Source organism: Felis catus, chromosome F1, assembly GCF_018350175.1.
Source record: "Felis catus isolate Fca126 chromosome F1, F.catus_Fca126_mat1.0, whole genome shotgun sequence".
Lineage (NCBI taxonomy): Eukaryota > Metazoa > Chordata > Mammalia > Carnivora > Felidae > Felis > Felis catus.
The window spans coordinates 48,381,270-48,396,300 of NC_058384.1; the positions used below are offsets into that span (position 1 = coordinate 48,381,270).

The 15,031-nt window shown below is 38.1% G+C and overlaps 1 long non-coding RNA gene across 1 annotated transcript in view; it reads right to left on the minus strand.

Annotated features, from left to right (window-relative positions):
• Positions 1–10,474: 10,474 nt before the first annotated feature.
• Positions 10,475–15,031, minus strand: part of LOC111558384 — a 94,654-nt gene continuing 90,097 nt past the window's right edge. Inside the window, exons 3-4 of the long non-coding RNA XR_002739244.2 lie at positions 12,735–12,906; positions 10,475–11,342 (exon numbers count right to left, since the gene is read on the minus strand). This is a non-coding gene — a long non-coding RNA (uncharacterized LOC111558384). The remainder of the gene's footprint in view (positions 11,343–12,734; positions 12,907–15,031) is intronic.

Genomic DNA, 15,031 nt, shown 5'->3' on the forward strand with positions numbered 1-15,031 from the left:
TTGTTTTGGTGCATGCTCTTTTATTTGCTTACTCTGTTGATAAGGTAGACATCATTATCCTTTTTTTTAAGTTTATTTTTATTTTGAGAGAGAGAGAGTGAGAGAGAAAGTGTGCTGTCAGTGCAGAGCCTGACTCGGGGCTCGATTTCATGAACTGTGAGATCATGACCTGAGCCGAAATCAAGAGTCAAACGCTTAACAGAGTCAATTACAAGTAGCAAGTGGCAGTGTCTCACATTTTCTCTCTCCAAATCCAGTGTGAGCTCTTTTATAGTACATTCTATTTAGAATGGGTAATCAACCATTTAGGTTGATTTAGGGTAATCAACCCTGCTATTGCAGGATAGTCTCTATTTCTCTAGAATCAAGGAAAGCATTCTCAGGATCATTATCTCACAAACTCCACATTTCTGGAACCATGCGCTGGGAAAATCCATAATGTATACGTTGTGTCTACATTATGCATTTTGGTGCTGCTGACAGTAGGCTGCACAGTGTGGTGCTTCTGTTGACTCGCGGACAAATCAGTGAAGGGAGACTCTTTCTGCTTTCCTTCTCCTATATACCTAGGATCATGTGGGCAGAGTTTAACCGTTGGTTAGAAAAGTAGAGCAGAATGAGAGGACATACTCAAATAGAATTAATGTTTCTATTAACTAGCAGGCTGTGAGAAGTACTTCTTACTGACACTACCCCAAGTCTACGCTAGATATGTAGTGGTGTGGGTTTCTCATATTCACCTCTGGTGTATGTGAACAAAATAATTGATTCATTCTTCACAACCGACAGAACAACATTCAGACGAAATTGTTAACCTCTGTCAACTTGTTTATCACAATACTCTATGCATGCACTGTGATGAGTTTTGAAACAGAGTAGTTTTCTAGGTCATTTGTGAACATCTCTAAGGGAACTAAACTTTCTAGTTATGATAATTTCTGTATATTATATGGCCTCGAATAAGAATTCTTGATTAAAATATTTAACAAAACACAATGTTACCAAAGCCTCTATTAGTCTTTCTGTTTAGAGTTTTGTTTTGTAAATGTTATTTTTTAGAAAATTTTTTGGGGGCGCCTGGGTGGTGCAGTCGGTTAAGCGTCCGACTTCAGCCAGGTCACGATCTTCGGTCCGTGAGTTCGAGCCCCATGTCAGGCTCTGGGCTGATGGCTCGGAGCCTGGAGCCTGTTTCCGATTCTGTGTCTCCCTCTCTCTCTGCCCCTCCCCCGTTCATGCTCTGTCTCTCTCTGTCCCAAAAATAAATAAAAAACGTTGAAAAAAAATTAAAAAAAAATTAAAAATAAAAAAAAAGAAAATTTTTTGTTTGGCATGGTCATGAAGAAATGAGTAGGGGTCTTTTAAGGTCTTTGATCTACTACAGTAGTCTACATTAAAAACAAGATTGAAAAGCAATACTACAAACTAATGTTACCTTATTACATATGGATTTCATTTCTCTTCCGATGGTTAAAGGTTGAATTTTATAGCCAAATAAATTTCATGTGATGCATCCATGTGATTTAATATTAAATCCAAGAAAGAGTATTCTGATCCCAGTTCAGCACACTGATTCTGAATATAAAGCACCATATAAAAGACCCACTTTTTTAGCAGGTAAGAGTAAGAATTGAAGAAATTACTCCAGAGCAAACTTATGAAGTTCTGGACCAGTTCAGAAAAGATGACATACACTCAAATTTAACCCTGTCCCTGGGTGAATTAGGGTCTGTGATCATGCAAATATGAACTCTGGTGCATGGCCCCACCTGGTTTCTGACTAGATGTATGGCAATCATTTTAGAGCTATAAAACTGACTTTATGAAATCATACAGTTAAGAGGGAAAGTTTGGTTGATCTTAATCATAAACTAGTCAGGTAGCTACCTGGCTACCTATCTATGTGATGTTGCAGTATCTATGTAATAAATCAAAATGAAGTGTCAGGGCGCCTGGGTGGCTCAGTCAGTTAAGTCTCCAACTTCGGCTCGGGTCATGATCCTGCATGAGTTCAAGCCCCACTTCGGGCTCTGTGCTGACAGCTCAGAGCCTGGAGCCTGTTTCAGATTCTGTGTCTCCCTCTCTCTCTGCCCCTCCTCCACTCTCTGTCAAAAATAAAAACAAACAAAATGAAGTGTCAGGTCACTGAGTTCTCCAATTTTCAGTTTCTCCAATTGGCAGAATGAATCTTGGTTTTACTCCTGCCGAAAGAGCCAGTTCCAAGCATGGATATTGAACAAACTTGTCCTCACATTGATCCACCTTGGTTTGGTATTTTGATGAATTATACACAGGAAATGGCCCAGTGCAAAAAAAGCCACCCCACTAGCTCTGAAGCCAGTCAGCTGAGAGTCACTCTGGGTAGGCAGTTCAGTGCACTGATTCTGAATATAAAGCACCATATAGCACTATTTAATGGGGTACAAGATGGGCTTTATTGCCTACATATTTAAACCCATGCCAAGAATGTTACAAAGAATCACAGAGGGAAACACAGTAAAACATGAATTCTGAAATATGAGAAACAATTGTTGATTTGAAAACCAGAAAATTCCAAAGCAGTGAAGATATTCTACTCAGTAAATGTAACAAATCTATTTTTAATATTAAGTGGCATATACTCTACCCTAATAGAAAGTTTCTTCACAGCTTACTAAATACATACTGAAAATATGACTTAAAGAATATATTCACTTGAAAAAATGCCATATTATGAACCAAATGGGGCTCTCACGCTTCTCCTAATATACCTGGTCTTAACTTGGACTCCTGGTTTTTACCCTAAACATAATTTCCAGGTTTATTACATCACTTCGCTGATGAAAAAAAAATTCAATGGCTCAGCATTACCATGGAAGGGGGCTTGAACTCCTTGGGTTTGCATTTATGTTCTGATTTCAACCTACATTCTCAGCCCTGGCTCCACTCTTCTCCCAGGCTATCTCTGCACAGCCAAATGAATCCAACCCCTATTTCCTTAACTTCCCTAGAGTTTTCCTACTCTGTGCCTTTGTTCCACTTCCGGTTTTCTCTTACAACACCTCATTCTTCCATTTTATCCTTTCCAAAGCTCACACCAAGTACAATTTCTCTCTAGATTGCTTTACCTCAAAGATACTGTTATCTAACTGTGTACATATCTCTGATTACCAACATCAGTCATTTAGCAATATATTGCGTGTTGCCTTGTTTGGCTGTTCCTTTTTGCACTTAAAGTTTCTTCCCCCAATTGGATTGCAAATTCCTGAGCATCAGAAGCATATTTTACATGTCTTTTTATCTCTACAGCATCTACGAGAGTGCCAAGCAAATAGCAGGTATTCAGAATATAATTTCTTCTATAATCATTTTGGAAGTTTAATTTAAATAAAAAATTGCTGAATCATTTTCCCCCACCGGCCATAAGATTGTAATTTTAGATCTGAGATTCCGTTTGAGCCCAACATCTTTGACTTTGTTATAAACTTTAACAGGTAGAGTCTGTATAATCAGTCAACAGAAACATGTCCTAAATTAATGTGGGTGACCTGACTAAGTTCCTTTGCTGTATCTTGTACAAGTTTTATGTGCTGCATCAAGAAAAGCAAATGACTGCTGAAATGAGTAATATAGAGCTTCACTGGTTAGTCAATCTTCCTATTCCGGAAGCGAAGACTTCCACGCAAGGCTCGGTTACATCCGCACCCTGCAAAAGGAAGTTTTGGGCAGTGTCTGCAGTCTGTGTTCAGCATGCGTGTCCCACACAACCACATGGTCCTTATAAAACCACCTATATCCGTTCTCATACACCATGTCTCGCCATTGTGTTAATCATTGGTGACAGCTGCACTTTTTTTTTAAACTTCTGTGCTCTTTTGTGGCAATGTGGATGTGGTGGGTAGTGAGTAAAGAATGCCACTTTAAAGGGGATCATCTCCTATATCACTTTTATATACCATCAAAAAGAGTTACTTTGTTACATATCCACTTCCTTACTTTAGACTTGGAGTTCTTGGAAGGGAGGAATTGTTTCTTATTTCTTTCTCATCTCCAGCACAGGGCCTGAAAAATTGCAGGTGTTCAGTGAATGTTTATCGGATAAATGTTCGAGGAAGGAATAAAGGGATAGAGTTAGTGTCCATAGGAGGTGGAAGAAATTGATAGCAGCCCCACAGGCAGTGAATCAATTCACAAATGTTTGCCAAGCTCCTGTTTGTGAGCTGTGAACTTCAGAGTACATAAGGGAAATATGATAGAACGGTCATTAAAGCTCACTTTTTACCCAATTCAAAATGAAAGCAAGTGGAAAGAGGAAGTAGGAGGAAAAGAATTGTTTATTCTCCTCTAATTCCTTTACTGAGTGCAGACCTTGTACAGTAAGCTGTATGGAATGCTATGAATGCTTGTTTCTTCACTTTACGCGTTATTATAGAAAGCACAAACAGGTTTGTTTAGCCTTCTTACGTTTTAAAAAATAGAAAAACTTACATCATTATTGACACGTATGTCTATTCTTGAAAAGTATCGAGCAACAGCGAGGACTTCTGCACAGCCATACTTGTCTCTGAACGGCTGCCACTCACAAACAGGACACACGGACACTATTGCGGTCAGTCACTGTATATGTATGTTTGAGACACGTAGAGCTATACAATTGGAGTTGGCATCACACGTGGGCGTTTCAGAAGTACTGATTAAGTTAGGATGGGAGGGGGGCATAGACGGTAACACATCAGCTGATTTTTAAGTAAGTTATGTACTTTAGGTAGGTATAATGGAAAAGACATTGAATTAAGAACTTTTTGTAAACAAAATTTGTCCCTGCTTAGCTGTGTCTACGTCTTGACACATTCTGGAACTTATTCTCTTCATTTGTTAAATGATGTCACTTGGTGGTCACTAAAGCTGCTCTCGGTTTTACATTTTCTGATACTTTAGTTAACTATCCAATGGAAGTGGAGTACAACACGTGTAGGGAGAGAAAGAAGTAGAACTTAGAGGAAGCAAACTGACATCTAGTCCTATTTCCCAGCTACTTTTTTGCATTGTATCTTTTTTTTTAATTGTTTAATGTTTGTTTATTTTTGAGAGAGAGACACACAGAATGCCAGCAGGGGAGGGGCAGAGAGAGAGGGAGACCCAGAATCCAAAGTAGGCTCCAGGCTCTGAGCTGTCAGCACAGAGACCGATGTGGGGCTTGAACCCACAAACCGTGAGACATGAGCTGAAGTAGGACGCTCAACGGACTGAGCCACCCACACGCCCCAATTGCATCGTCTCTTTTATTTTTTTTAATTTTTATTTTTTAATTTTTTTTTTAATGTTTATTTATTCTTGAGACAGAGAGAGACAGAGCATGAACGGGGGAGGGGCAGAGAGAGAGGGAGACACAGAATCCGAAACAGGCTCCAGGCTCCGAGCCATCAGCCCAGAGCCTGACGCAGGGCTCGAATTCACAGACTGCGAGATCATGACCCAGGCCGAAGTCGGACGCTCAACCGACTGAGCCACCCAGGCGCCCCGCATCGTCTCTTTTAATCGTCACTAACGTATCATGAGGTAGTTGTATTATCTCCATGATATGGGTAAAAAACAAGGATTTGGAGTTCAAGAGCACACTGTAGAGGCAAAAAACGTGTCCTGGTTTCCTTGATCTTAAACTTTGGTTGCTTCCAACTGGCCCTGTTGATTTGGGTGCCTTTTCTTAGAAAATTGGATTGGTGATGTAAGAGCTTTACACCAACTTTGAATTATATGGTTAGATTTAGAATGCTGTGAAATCTTAAATGATATGACAGATATAAAGCACCTGGCATGAAACCAGGTACATAATAGACAATAAATAGAAATCCCATCCCTTTTTGATTGCCTTAAAATATCATTATATTTGCATATTTGAGTGAATTCACAACCTTAAACACTTAAAGATTGAAAAAGTTTATAGCAATAAAATATGAGTTCTTTTCTTTATAGATAGTAAAATGTTCACTTATAGCCATATGTATGTATCTACAAGAGTGGATCTATCTGTAGACATATCCCCTTTGAATTGAGTTGGGAGCATAGCTTACTTAAGTAATATGGTTACTGTTTCATAGTCATTGTCAGGAATCAACCTCGTTCATATGTATATCAGAAGGAATTACCATAACAAAGAAAATCTAATGTAAATCTTGGCATGGTGGTTACTAAATGTATTTGTGAAGAGTAATATAACAAATCTCTTTTTGTTTCCAAGGTGCTAACACAGACTGAAATAACAAACTTTTCTGTTCTTGGAAACCAGAAATGTCTTGGGGAATCCTGGAAAAACAAAAAAAAATCTCTGTAAGCTGATCAAGCCCAAACTGTTGCCCAATAAAATTAACTCAAATAACACCAGCTCAACCCTATCATTTAGCCTATTTTGGGAATCACAAAACATATATTTTATTTTATTCTGGCAGCCACATAGCCAAGTGAATTAATTATTAGTGGTTAATAAAAATACTCAGAAACAGAAAAAAAAAGTTTCGTATTTCATGATAATGAATAAACTTGAATTGATGATAGGCTCTGGGATGAAATGGGAAGAAAAAGGCAAGTAGAAAAGATTACTTTAATTGGTTTGATGTCCAGTGTGTGGTCGTACTTCCATATTGAGAAGGGTCTGAACCAGCCCAAGAGCCAAGCTCCCTGCCTTGAGGATGTTAGGAAGGAGCAGTCTGGGAGTGGCAGTCAGCAGCTTACTTTATACTGAAAGCAGCCTGTACAGAATAAATTCAAAAACTAGAGGCCTCTTGTTGTCATCACCTGCTTCTATTTTTTTGTCCTATAATGTAAGAAGAGTTCTTAAAATTTATAAAGGACAAATATCAAGAAAATGAACTTTTTCTATAACTTTAAATAATTTAAAATTAGATAGCATCAAATTTGATAATACTTCACCTCTGTGCCTGTATGTTAATGCTTAGAGAGAAATGCATATGGCTTTATTTTTGTATTTCATTTAGCCTGAAAGTAAAATGAAGTTAGCTATATTTCTTCTTCCCTTTCTCCTTCTCCTTCTCCTCCTCCTCCTCCACCTTCTCCTTCCCCTTCTTCTTCTTCTTCTTCTTCTTCTTCTTCTTCGTCATTTCTTAAATCTATTGAAGCCCCATGATCAATGCAAAACCACCCCTGTGCCCTCCACCCACCCACCAACACACATACATATATACAGACTTCTTTTTCCTTTTGGAAAATATGTGTGTTAACTGAACTAGAGATCTAAAATATTTTACTATTCAAACAAGAGTATTTCTCACACAGTATGGGTATCACAAAACTTTTGAACTAATTTTTTTTACTCCTATAATTTCTATAATTCTTCACTTTACAAGCCTGATATGGTCACAAACTAGAGAACTGTAGAAGCTTATTGTAAACAGGGTCAAAGAGACTTAAAAAAATGAATTTTGGCAGTTAATTGTTAGATTCACCCTCCCACACATCAACTCTGTGGCCACGTTTGACCGTTGTCAGCTTTCCCATTCACAGTGTTCTAAGATAGGGAGACAAAAAAGCAGATTTCTCAAGTTCAGATAAGAAAGTTGATCCTGACAGCACAATGATGAATTCTGTTCAGAGAAAATGCTATTGCAAGTGGCTCTTTCTAGACTAACCATTAAGAAGTAGAGTTGTTCCCTCTACCTCCTCCATTCTTATCATTCAAGCAAAATACAAATTGAGAAAGTAGGAATATGGAGTGTAGAAGATTAATGTTCTTTATTTTGTAAAACGGTAAGATTTTACTTAAAAGTAATAGGTTACAGACAAATAATATGGAGAATGGCTGAAGGCCTGTCCTGTTGAAAGAACTATTAAATGCTCTCCTGGTAGAAAAGAGAGCCTCCAAGCCTGGCATGCTTCCTTTGGGAATTGTGATTATTCTGCAGCTTTGGAAATGAGGAAAGCCCCAGCTGTGGGAAGTGGTTTCTCTTCCTTTTCCCCATGGGTGGTTCTGGGGGAAGAGAATCTGGAAATCCAGCATTAAAGACATTTAAGCTACACATTTCCCCAAATCAGTATTTCCTCAATGCATCACATTGTGGGTGGGTGGAGGAAAGGTTATTTTTTACATCAGTTCTAGCATGTAGGGAAAAGGTCTGGAAATAAAAATTACTGACAGATTAGAGATAGAAGAAGGGAATGCAAATTTGTTGAGTACTTCATTTGTGTCACACACCAATCTATTACCATAGTGTCTTGTTTACTTCTTATTATTTGTTTGTTTGTTTACTTTAGAGAGAGAGAGAGAGAGAGACCAAGAGCAGGGGAGGGGCAGAGGGAGAGAGAGAATCTGAAGCAGGATCCATGCCCAGTGTGGAGCCTGAGGCAGGGCTCATCCCAGCACCTTGAGATCATGACCTGAACCGAAATCAAGAGTCTGATGCTCAACCGACTGAGCCAGCCATTTGCCCCAAGACTGCATAATTCCAGACTTACACGGGTGGGATTGAACCACCAGCATTTCAGTTCACAGCCCAATTCGCTAGCCAATTGCAATTGCACCACAGAGACTACCCTCCAGCTTACTTTTTAGATGAGGAATGAGACTCAGAGAGATTAGGTAACTTGACCGAGTTTGCGTGGCTAGAATAAGCAGAACCAGGATTCGAACTAGGATCTGTCAGCTCCCAAAGCCTGCATACAACCTCTCCACTTCATTACTCTGAACATCCAAGAGCTGAGAAGCAAAGCCTTTATAAACGATCATCTTTCCTGGTTAAAACAATCAAATAAGCAAATGAACAAATCTTGTTTATATTGTTTCACTTTGTATAATAGCTTGCTTAGAAAGAGATAAAAAGCAAGGCTTTCCCAATAGGGCTGCTTCTGTCTTTTGCTTCTTGAAGTCATTCTTAGAGTGCAGGGTATCTGGGATGGCTCAAAAAGTCCTAGAAGAACAAGTGTCATAGATATAGCTTTGCTAACCAAGGCTGTCAGGTGACGGCCAGTCTGAAAGTATACCTGGGGTGATTATACACTCATACACATACACATATGTGTATTTATAAATTGCATGATTATATTATATATAAATTATTTAGTGATCTTTGGATTTAAAAATACCTTAATAAAAACTCTGGTTTTGAGTCTAGGATCCTATTCTGGGTAGTAATAAGTAACTGAATTTGATTTTGAGGATAGTTGTGAACTGTTCTTCTTAAACTTCAGCGTTCCTAAGAATCACCTGCAAGGTTGTTAAAACACAGATTCTTGGGCTACCTCCCAAGATGCTGGTCCAGGATGTCTGCAAATGGCACCTAAGGTTTGCATAGCCAACAAGCTCTCACTTGTGCTGATGCTCTGGTCCAGGGGGCCACACTTGGAATAAGTCTGGCTGGGAACTTGAACAAGACAGTAGAAAAATAGGGAGAAATTCTGAACATTTTCTTTCTGATATTCAGGCTTAAGCCAGCTGCAGGCATAAGACTGGAATTCATTCTTTTTCTCTGATAATTTCTTGATTCAATTCAGTTCAATTCAGGATATATTTTTGAGCATCTTCTCTGTTTCAAACATGGTACCATGGGCTGTGAATGAAATTTAATCTTAATGACTTTAACAAAATAGTTGCTAAAAGCTTTCATATTGTTCTAAGCTAGAGTTTAAGAAACAAATGATTTATTCCCCACCCCCCCCCCACCTTTTTTTAGAAAATATTTTTAATGTTTTCCAGACTTTTTCTCCTAACTGAGCAGTTAACAATTTGATGATAGAGTCAAGAATCCAAACATTTCTTGCTATGCTCACCCTTGTCTAAGCCACCATCTCACCTATTGCAATGATGGCTTCCTAATTGCTTTCTCCACATCGGTGTTGTTCTCCCTGCGACACACTAGCCACGAACTACTCCACCATAAACAGATAATTGCACTTTCCCGGTAACAATCCTCCAGTGTTCTCACTTCACTAACAGTAAAGACAGTCATTAGAAGCATGGGCAAGCCCATGTCCACCTGTGCCCTCAACTCTATGACTTCATCTCCCGTTACTCTCCTCTCTCTCTTCTAGGTGCACAGCTCGCCTTGCTATTTCTTAAACATACGAGGCATTTTCTGCCCTGGGAAGTGCTGCTCATGTTCTTTCTACATGGAATGCTCTTCCTCCAAATATTTGCATGGCTTCCTTCCTTATCACCCAAATCTTAGCTCAAATACCATCTGTTTAGTGAGGCTCTCTCTGACCACCTAATTTAAATAATAACCCCCCTGCACATAATTTCTACTTACTTTCCCTGTGTTATGCTTCTCCTTAGTATTTCTCAACATATAGCATATTACATATTTTTATGTTTTTTATCAATTGCCTGTTTCCATATAATACGTACTTAAGGTTTTTTTTAAGTTTATTTATTTACTTTGAGAGAAACAGAGACAGAATAAGTGAGGGAGGGGCAGAGAGCAAGGGAGAGAGAGAGAATCTCAAGCAGGCTCTGCACCGCCAGCTCAGAGCCTGATGTGGGGCTTGAACTCATGAAACTGTGAGATCGTGACCTGAGCCGAAACCAAGAGTCAGATGTTTAACAGACTGAGCCACCCAGGTGCCCCCTATGTGATACTGTTTTAAAACATTTACATTATTAGCACAAAAACTAGAAGTACTGAAGACAGTCATCAAGCTTTACATGTCTCTTTGTGTATGAATCCAGGTTGAGTTTTCTTACTTCTGGAAGCTTTTCCTCACCCAGCCCATTTTCATTTCTCATATATACAGTGGGTGCTTAATTGTTCTTATGTGTGTATATTATTTCATGTAATCTTCAAGTGTATGTACAGATGCTATGTATGTGCTATTGAAATTTACTCAATATATGGAATGGCCTCTACTGGATTGAAGATGAAGTAGTACTTTTAAACAATTATAATTTTTATCTTTGTTTAGAAACTCAAAGGAAAAACCCTAATTAGAGGTGATTATTGATATAAAAAATCAATAAATATAGTACCAACTTTTATCCTGATTTTTAAATGCCATTTGGAGAGATAAATGGTTATGAGTAAGAATTTAGAGGATGAAAATGAAATTCAAAAAAAATTTTTGATTTTATGTAATTGCCATTTCTACATTTCTTCTTCTTCTCCTTCCCCTTCTTCCCTTCCTTCTCCTTCTACTTCTCCTCTGCTTCTGCTCTTCATTTTCTTCTTTCTTCTACCATTTCTGTCTTCTTCCGACTGTATATAGTCTTAATTTTGTTTTATTTTTAAAACAAATATTCATCCTTTCTCCTTAGGAAAAAAATTTCACAATTAATTTAATGCTTCCAGAGAGCTAATATCAAAGTCATGGATCTGTTGGATGGGCAGGCTAATCCTGGGTGGATGGAGAGGATTAACTTTTTCCTGGGCAAAAAAAAAAAAAAAAAAAAGAATAGCTGATTATTCATTAATTAAATCATATATATCTAGGCTGTCTTACATCTTTTGGGAGACACAGAAAAATATTAAAACATGATCTTAGCCTATGAGGAATTTATAATCTAACTGGGAAATGTGAACTAATTAGTTAGCTATATATGATAGCAGGTGGATATAATTAATGTGTTAAACTTTAACTGTATTGATATTAAAATGATGACATCAATTATGACTTTCACTTAAGTGAAAGTTCCCTGTGTTATCCAAGTATTGCCTTTAATGTGCCTAATCAGGCTGAATGGATCACCAAACTGAAGTTGATGTCTAAGAGTAGAGTCATACTGCCTGTGTGAACTGAGGGGTCCCCCTAATGGTTAAACAGTTCCCCAGAGCTCAAGTGGGGTTTCTTTTCTTTTTTTAAATGCATATTTATTTTTATTTTTGAGAGAGAGAGCACATGCAGGGGAGGGGCAGAGAGAGAAGGAGACACAGAATCCGAAGCAGGCCCCAGGCACTGAGCTGTCAGCACAGAGCCGGATGTGGGGCTCAAACTTCCAAACTTGAACTCAGTGAGATCATGACCTGAGCTGAAATCAGATGCTTGGCTGACTGACCCACCCAAGCGTCCCTCAAGTGGGACTTCTTAATAGACATAGGAACTTCTCTGGTACTTTGTCTGATCTTCTGATCTTCCTGGTCCCATCTCTTCTATGAAACTAGAACAATGACTTTTTGAAGTTTTATAACCAGCAAGTCCTGTGTCCTTCATCTTCCCTTCTGGACTTCTGTCTATAAATACTTGGAGTGTTGACTCAGGAGCAAATATGAGCAACCGTTATTTTCTGTACCCTCGCAGTTCTTTTTTTGGTTCCAGAGACTGGCTGTGAGCTTTTTAAGTTGCTCACAGTACTTTTTGTTATGTGTTCACACTCTCAGCTTTCTGACTTTGGGGAGATCTCTTTCCTTTCCTCTTGCCTCAGCACCAGCCTTCAGTAGCAATTGTTTATATCCATTGAGAGCCTGAAAAGCCTTGGAAGGATTTTTCTTGGCTTGTCCCAGTCTTCAGTGCACTGCTTCTTTCAGGGAAGGCCATCTGTGCCTCAAGGAGGGTCTCTTAGTTCTCTTATCCCCATATTTAAGCCCATATACCTTGAAGGTTTGTAGGCAAATGGTTGGTGGAGCAGACTTGCTCCCAGGTCAGGGCTCCTAGGGATTCTAATTCATTATGCCAACCCTCATGTAGTCATTAATAGATAATTAAGGATTTAAATAGTTTTTTTTCTTATGCTAACATATGATAGATTCCTGCTCTTTCTTCACCATTCTGTCAGGGAAGAAACCAGAATTTGGCTTACTTCTCTTCTAAGAAGGACTCACCGCTTTTTGGATTATGCTCCTTTAGGTTTCTTTCCATCATCAACTCTCTGATTATTTTTGACCGTGGTTTTTGTTGCTTGTGAAATGTTTTCTCATTAGAGGGTGTGTGCCAGTCTCCTGTGACTTTCTGGGCGATTTCTTACAGCACAGGTCCCAATTCAATTTCATGGTCCTTACAGAAAAATTTAATAAATACTTTTATTTGAGTGGAGTGAAGGTAAAGGATGTTTTATACAAATCTTTGAAAGATGAAGGTTAATTTTACAGAAGTTCTTTATGGTCACAGAACATATTTTTGAAAACCTCATAGCTTGGTGCAGAATTAAAAATATATTTTTTAAACATTTGAAAAACATTTTTTTTTGTTGTTTTTAGAGAAAGACAGAGAGAGGGCAAGCGGGAGGGGGCAGAGGGAGACAGAGAGAATGTTGAGCAGGCTCCACGTTCAGCATGGAGCCCAATGCGGGTCTCAATCCCACCATCTAGGCCAAAATCAAGAGTGGGATGCTCAATCAACCACCCAGGCACCCCTAAAATTTTTTTTGATAGAGAGAAAAAGATGATAGAACAGATTATGAGAACTTACAAGACCATCAATGACATCCTTTTTTGAAATAAATATTTATACTTTATCTTATTAAATAAAAAATACATTCAATTATGTATATATACTCATACTTAAGTATATATAAGTGCATATATTATATATAGAATGTGCATATTATATATATATAATTCTTACATATATATAATTCTTATATATATATAATTCTATATATTAAATTCTTTTAAAAGGTATATTTATACTTCATCTCCAGTAAGATATATTCATTATTAAAAAGTCAAAAGACAGGGGTGTCTGCATGGCTCAGTCAGTTAAGCTTGGGACTTTCAATCTCAACTCAGGTTTTGATCTCAAGGTCTTGATCTTAGGGTCATGAATTCAAGCCCCTCAATGGTCTCTGCTTTGGGCATGAAGCCTACTTAAAAAAAATTCTTAAGATAAAAATAGAAAGTGAGTATTTCCTTAATGTTACCTTTAAAGATGATCACTGTGACTTTCTTGGTATATATATTTCTATATTTTTAAATTGTCCATATACAGAACTATCTAGATTTTTAAAAACAAAATAGAGATCATGTTAAGAATTGTATGACATGATCTATTTTAATTGTTATATATGGAAAGATAATACTCTATTATGCACGTTCCTAACCAATTATTTTCACAAAAAGCATGCCTAAGTACATGTGTTAAGCAAAATTAAAAATAAAACTTGAATATATAAATGATTTTAAAAATAATTGTGTTTTGCCCTAAATAATTTTTCATATATCAGTGAGGAAGGCAGATTTGTAAGACAGCTTGTCATGTTAATTAAATTCAGACAAGTTAGGATGTTTGTATTAAACTGAAAGAAAAGCAGAACAGTCTGATATTACAAGAACTGTAAGTTACAAAATTGATTGTTTACAGTCAATATAAAAGAATGAAACTTTGAAGAGAAACAAGGACTTATGTAATGCTTTGATCTTCATGGATATCTGAAAGATTAAAGAGTGTGAACATTGACAAAACAAATTTAAGAGTACAGAGTATTTGTACCTGCAAATTATCTGTCAATATATATGCATACTTATAAACATGAGCTATACAAACAACTTAGTATTGGATTTTTTTTTTTTTGAAAGAGAGAGAGCGAGAGAGACAGCAGACACCTGGGTGAACGGGGGAGCGGCAGGCAGAGGGAGAGAGAGAATTCCAAGTAGGCTCCATGCATAGCACGGAGCTCAACATGGAGCTCAATCTCACGACCCTGGGATCCCGACCTGAGCCAAAATCAAGAGTTGGATGCTTAATGGACTGAGCCAACCAGGCGTCCCAGTTTTGGATATTTATTAAACAATGCACCACACGTGGTGAATGTGACAGCGTCACTCCAAGATTCTTGCAGTAAAGTGCTATATCTAGTTTTACCTTCCAGCATTGGTGAATATGGAATATACTCATGAGTCACTTACTCCTTTAGTGAGACAGAGACCAAATGAATCTTGGTTATTCTAGTGGTGGGTGTCAAAGATTGGGTAGGTGAAGGGCGGGAGAGTGGACAGAGAGAGATTACATAATATTTCCAAACCAATTAACTCATTTCCAGAGTTTGGCATTGTAAGCAGAAATAACATTTCTGGGGGCGCCTGGGTGGCTCAGTAGGTTAAGTGGCCGACTTCAGCTCAGGTCATGATCTCGCCGTCTGTGAGTTCGAGCCCCGCCTCGTTCTCTGTGCTGACAGCTCGGA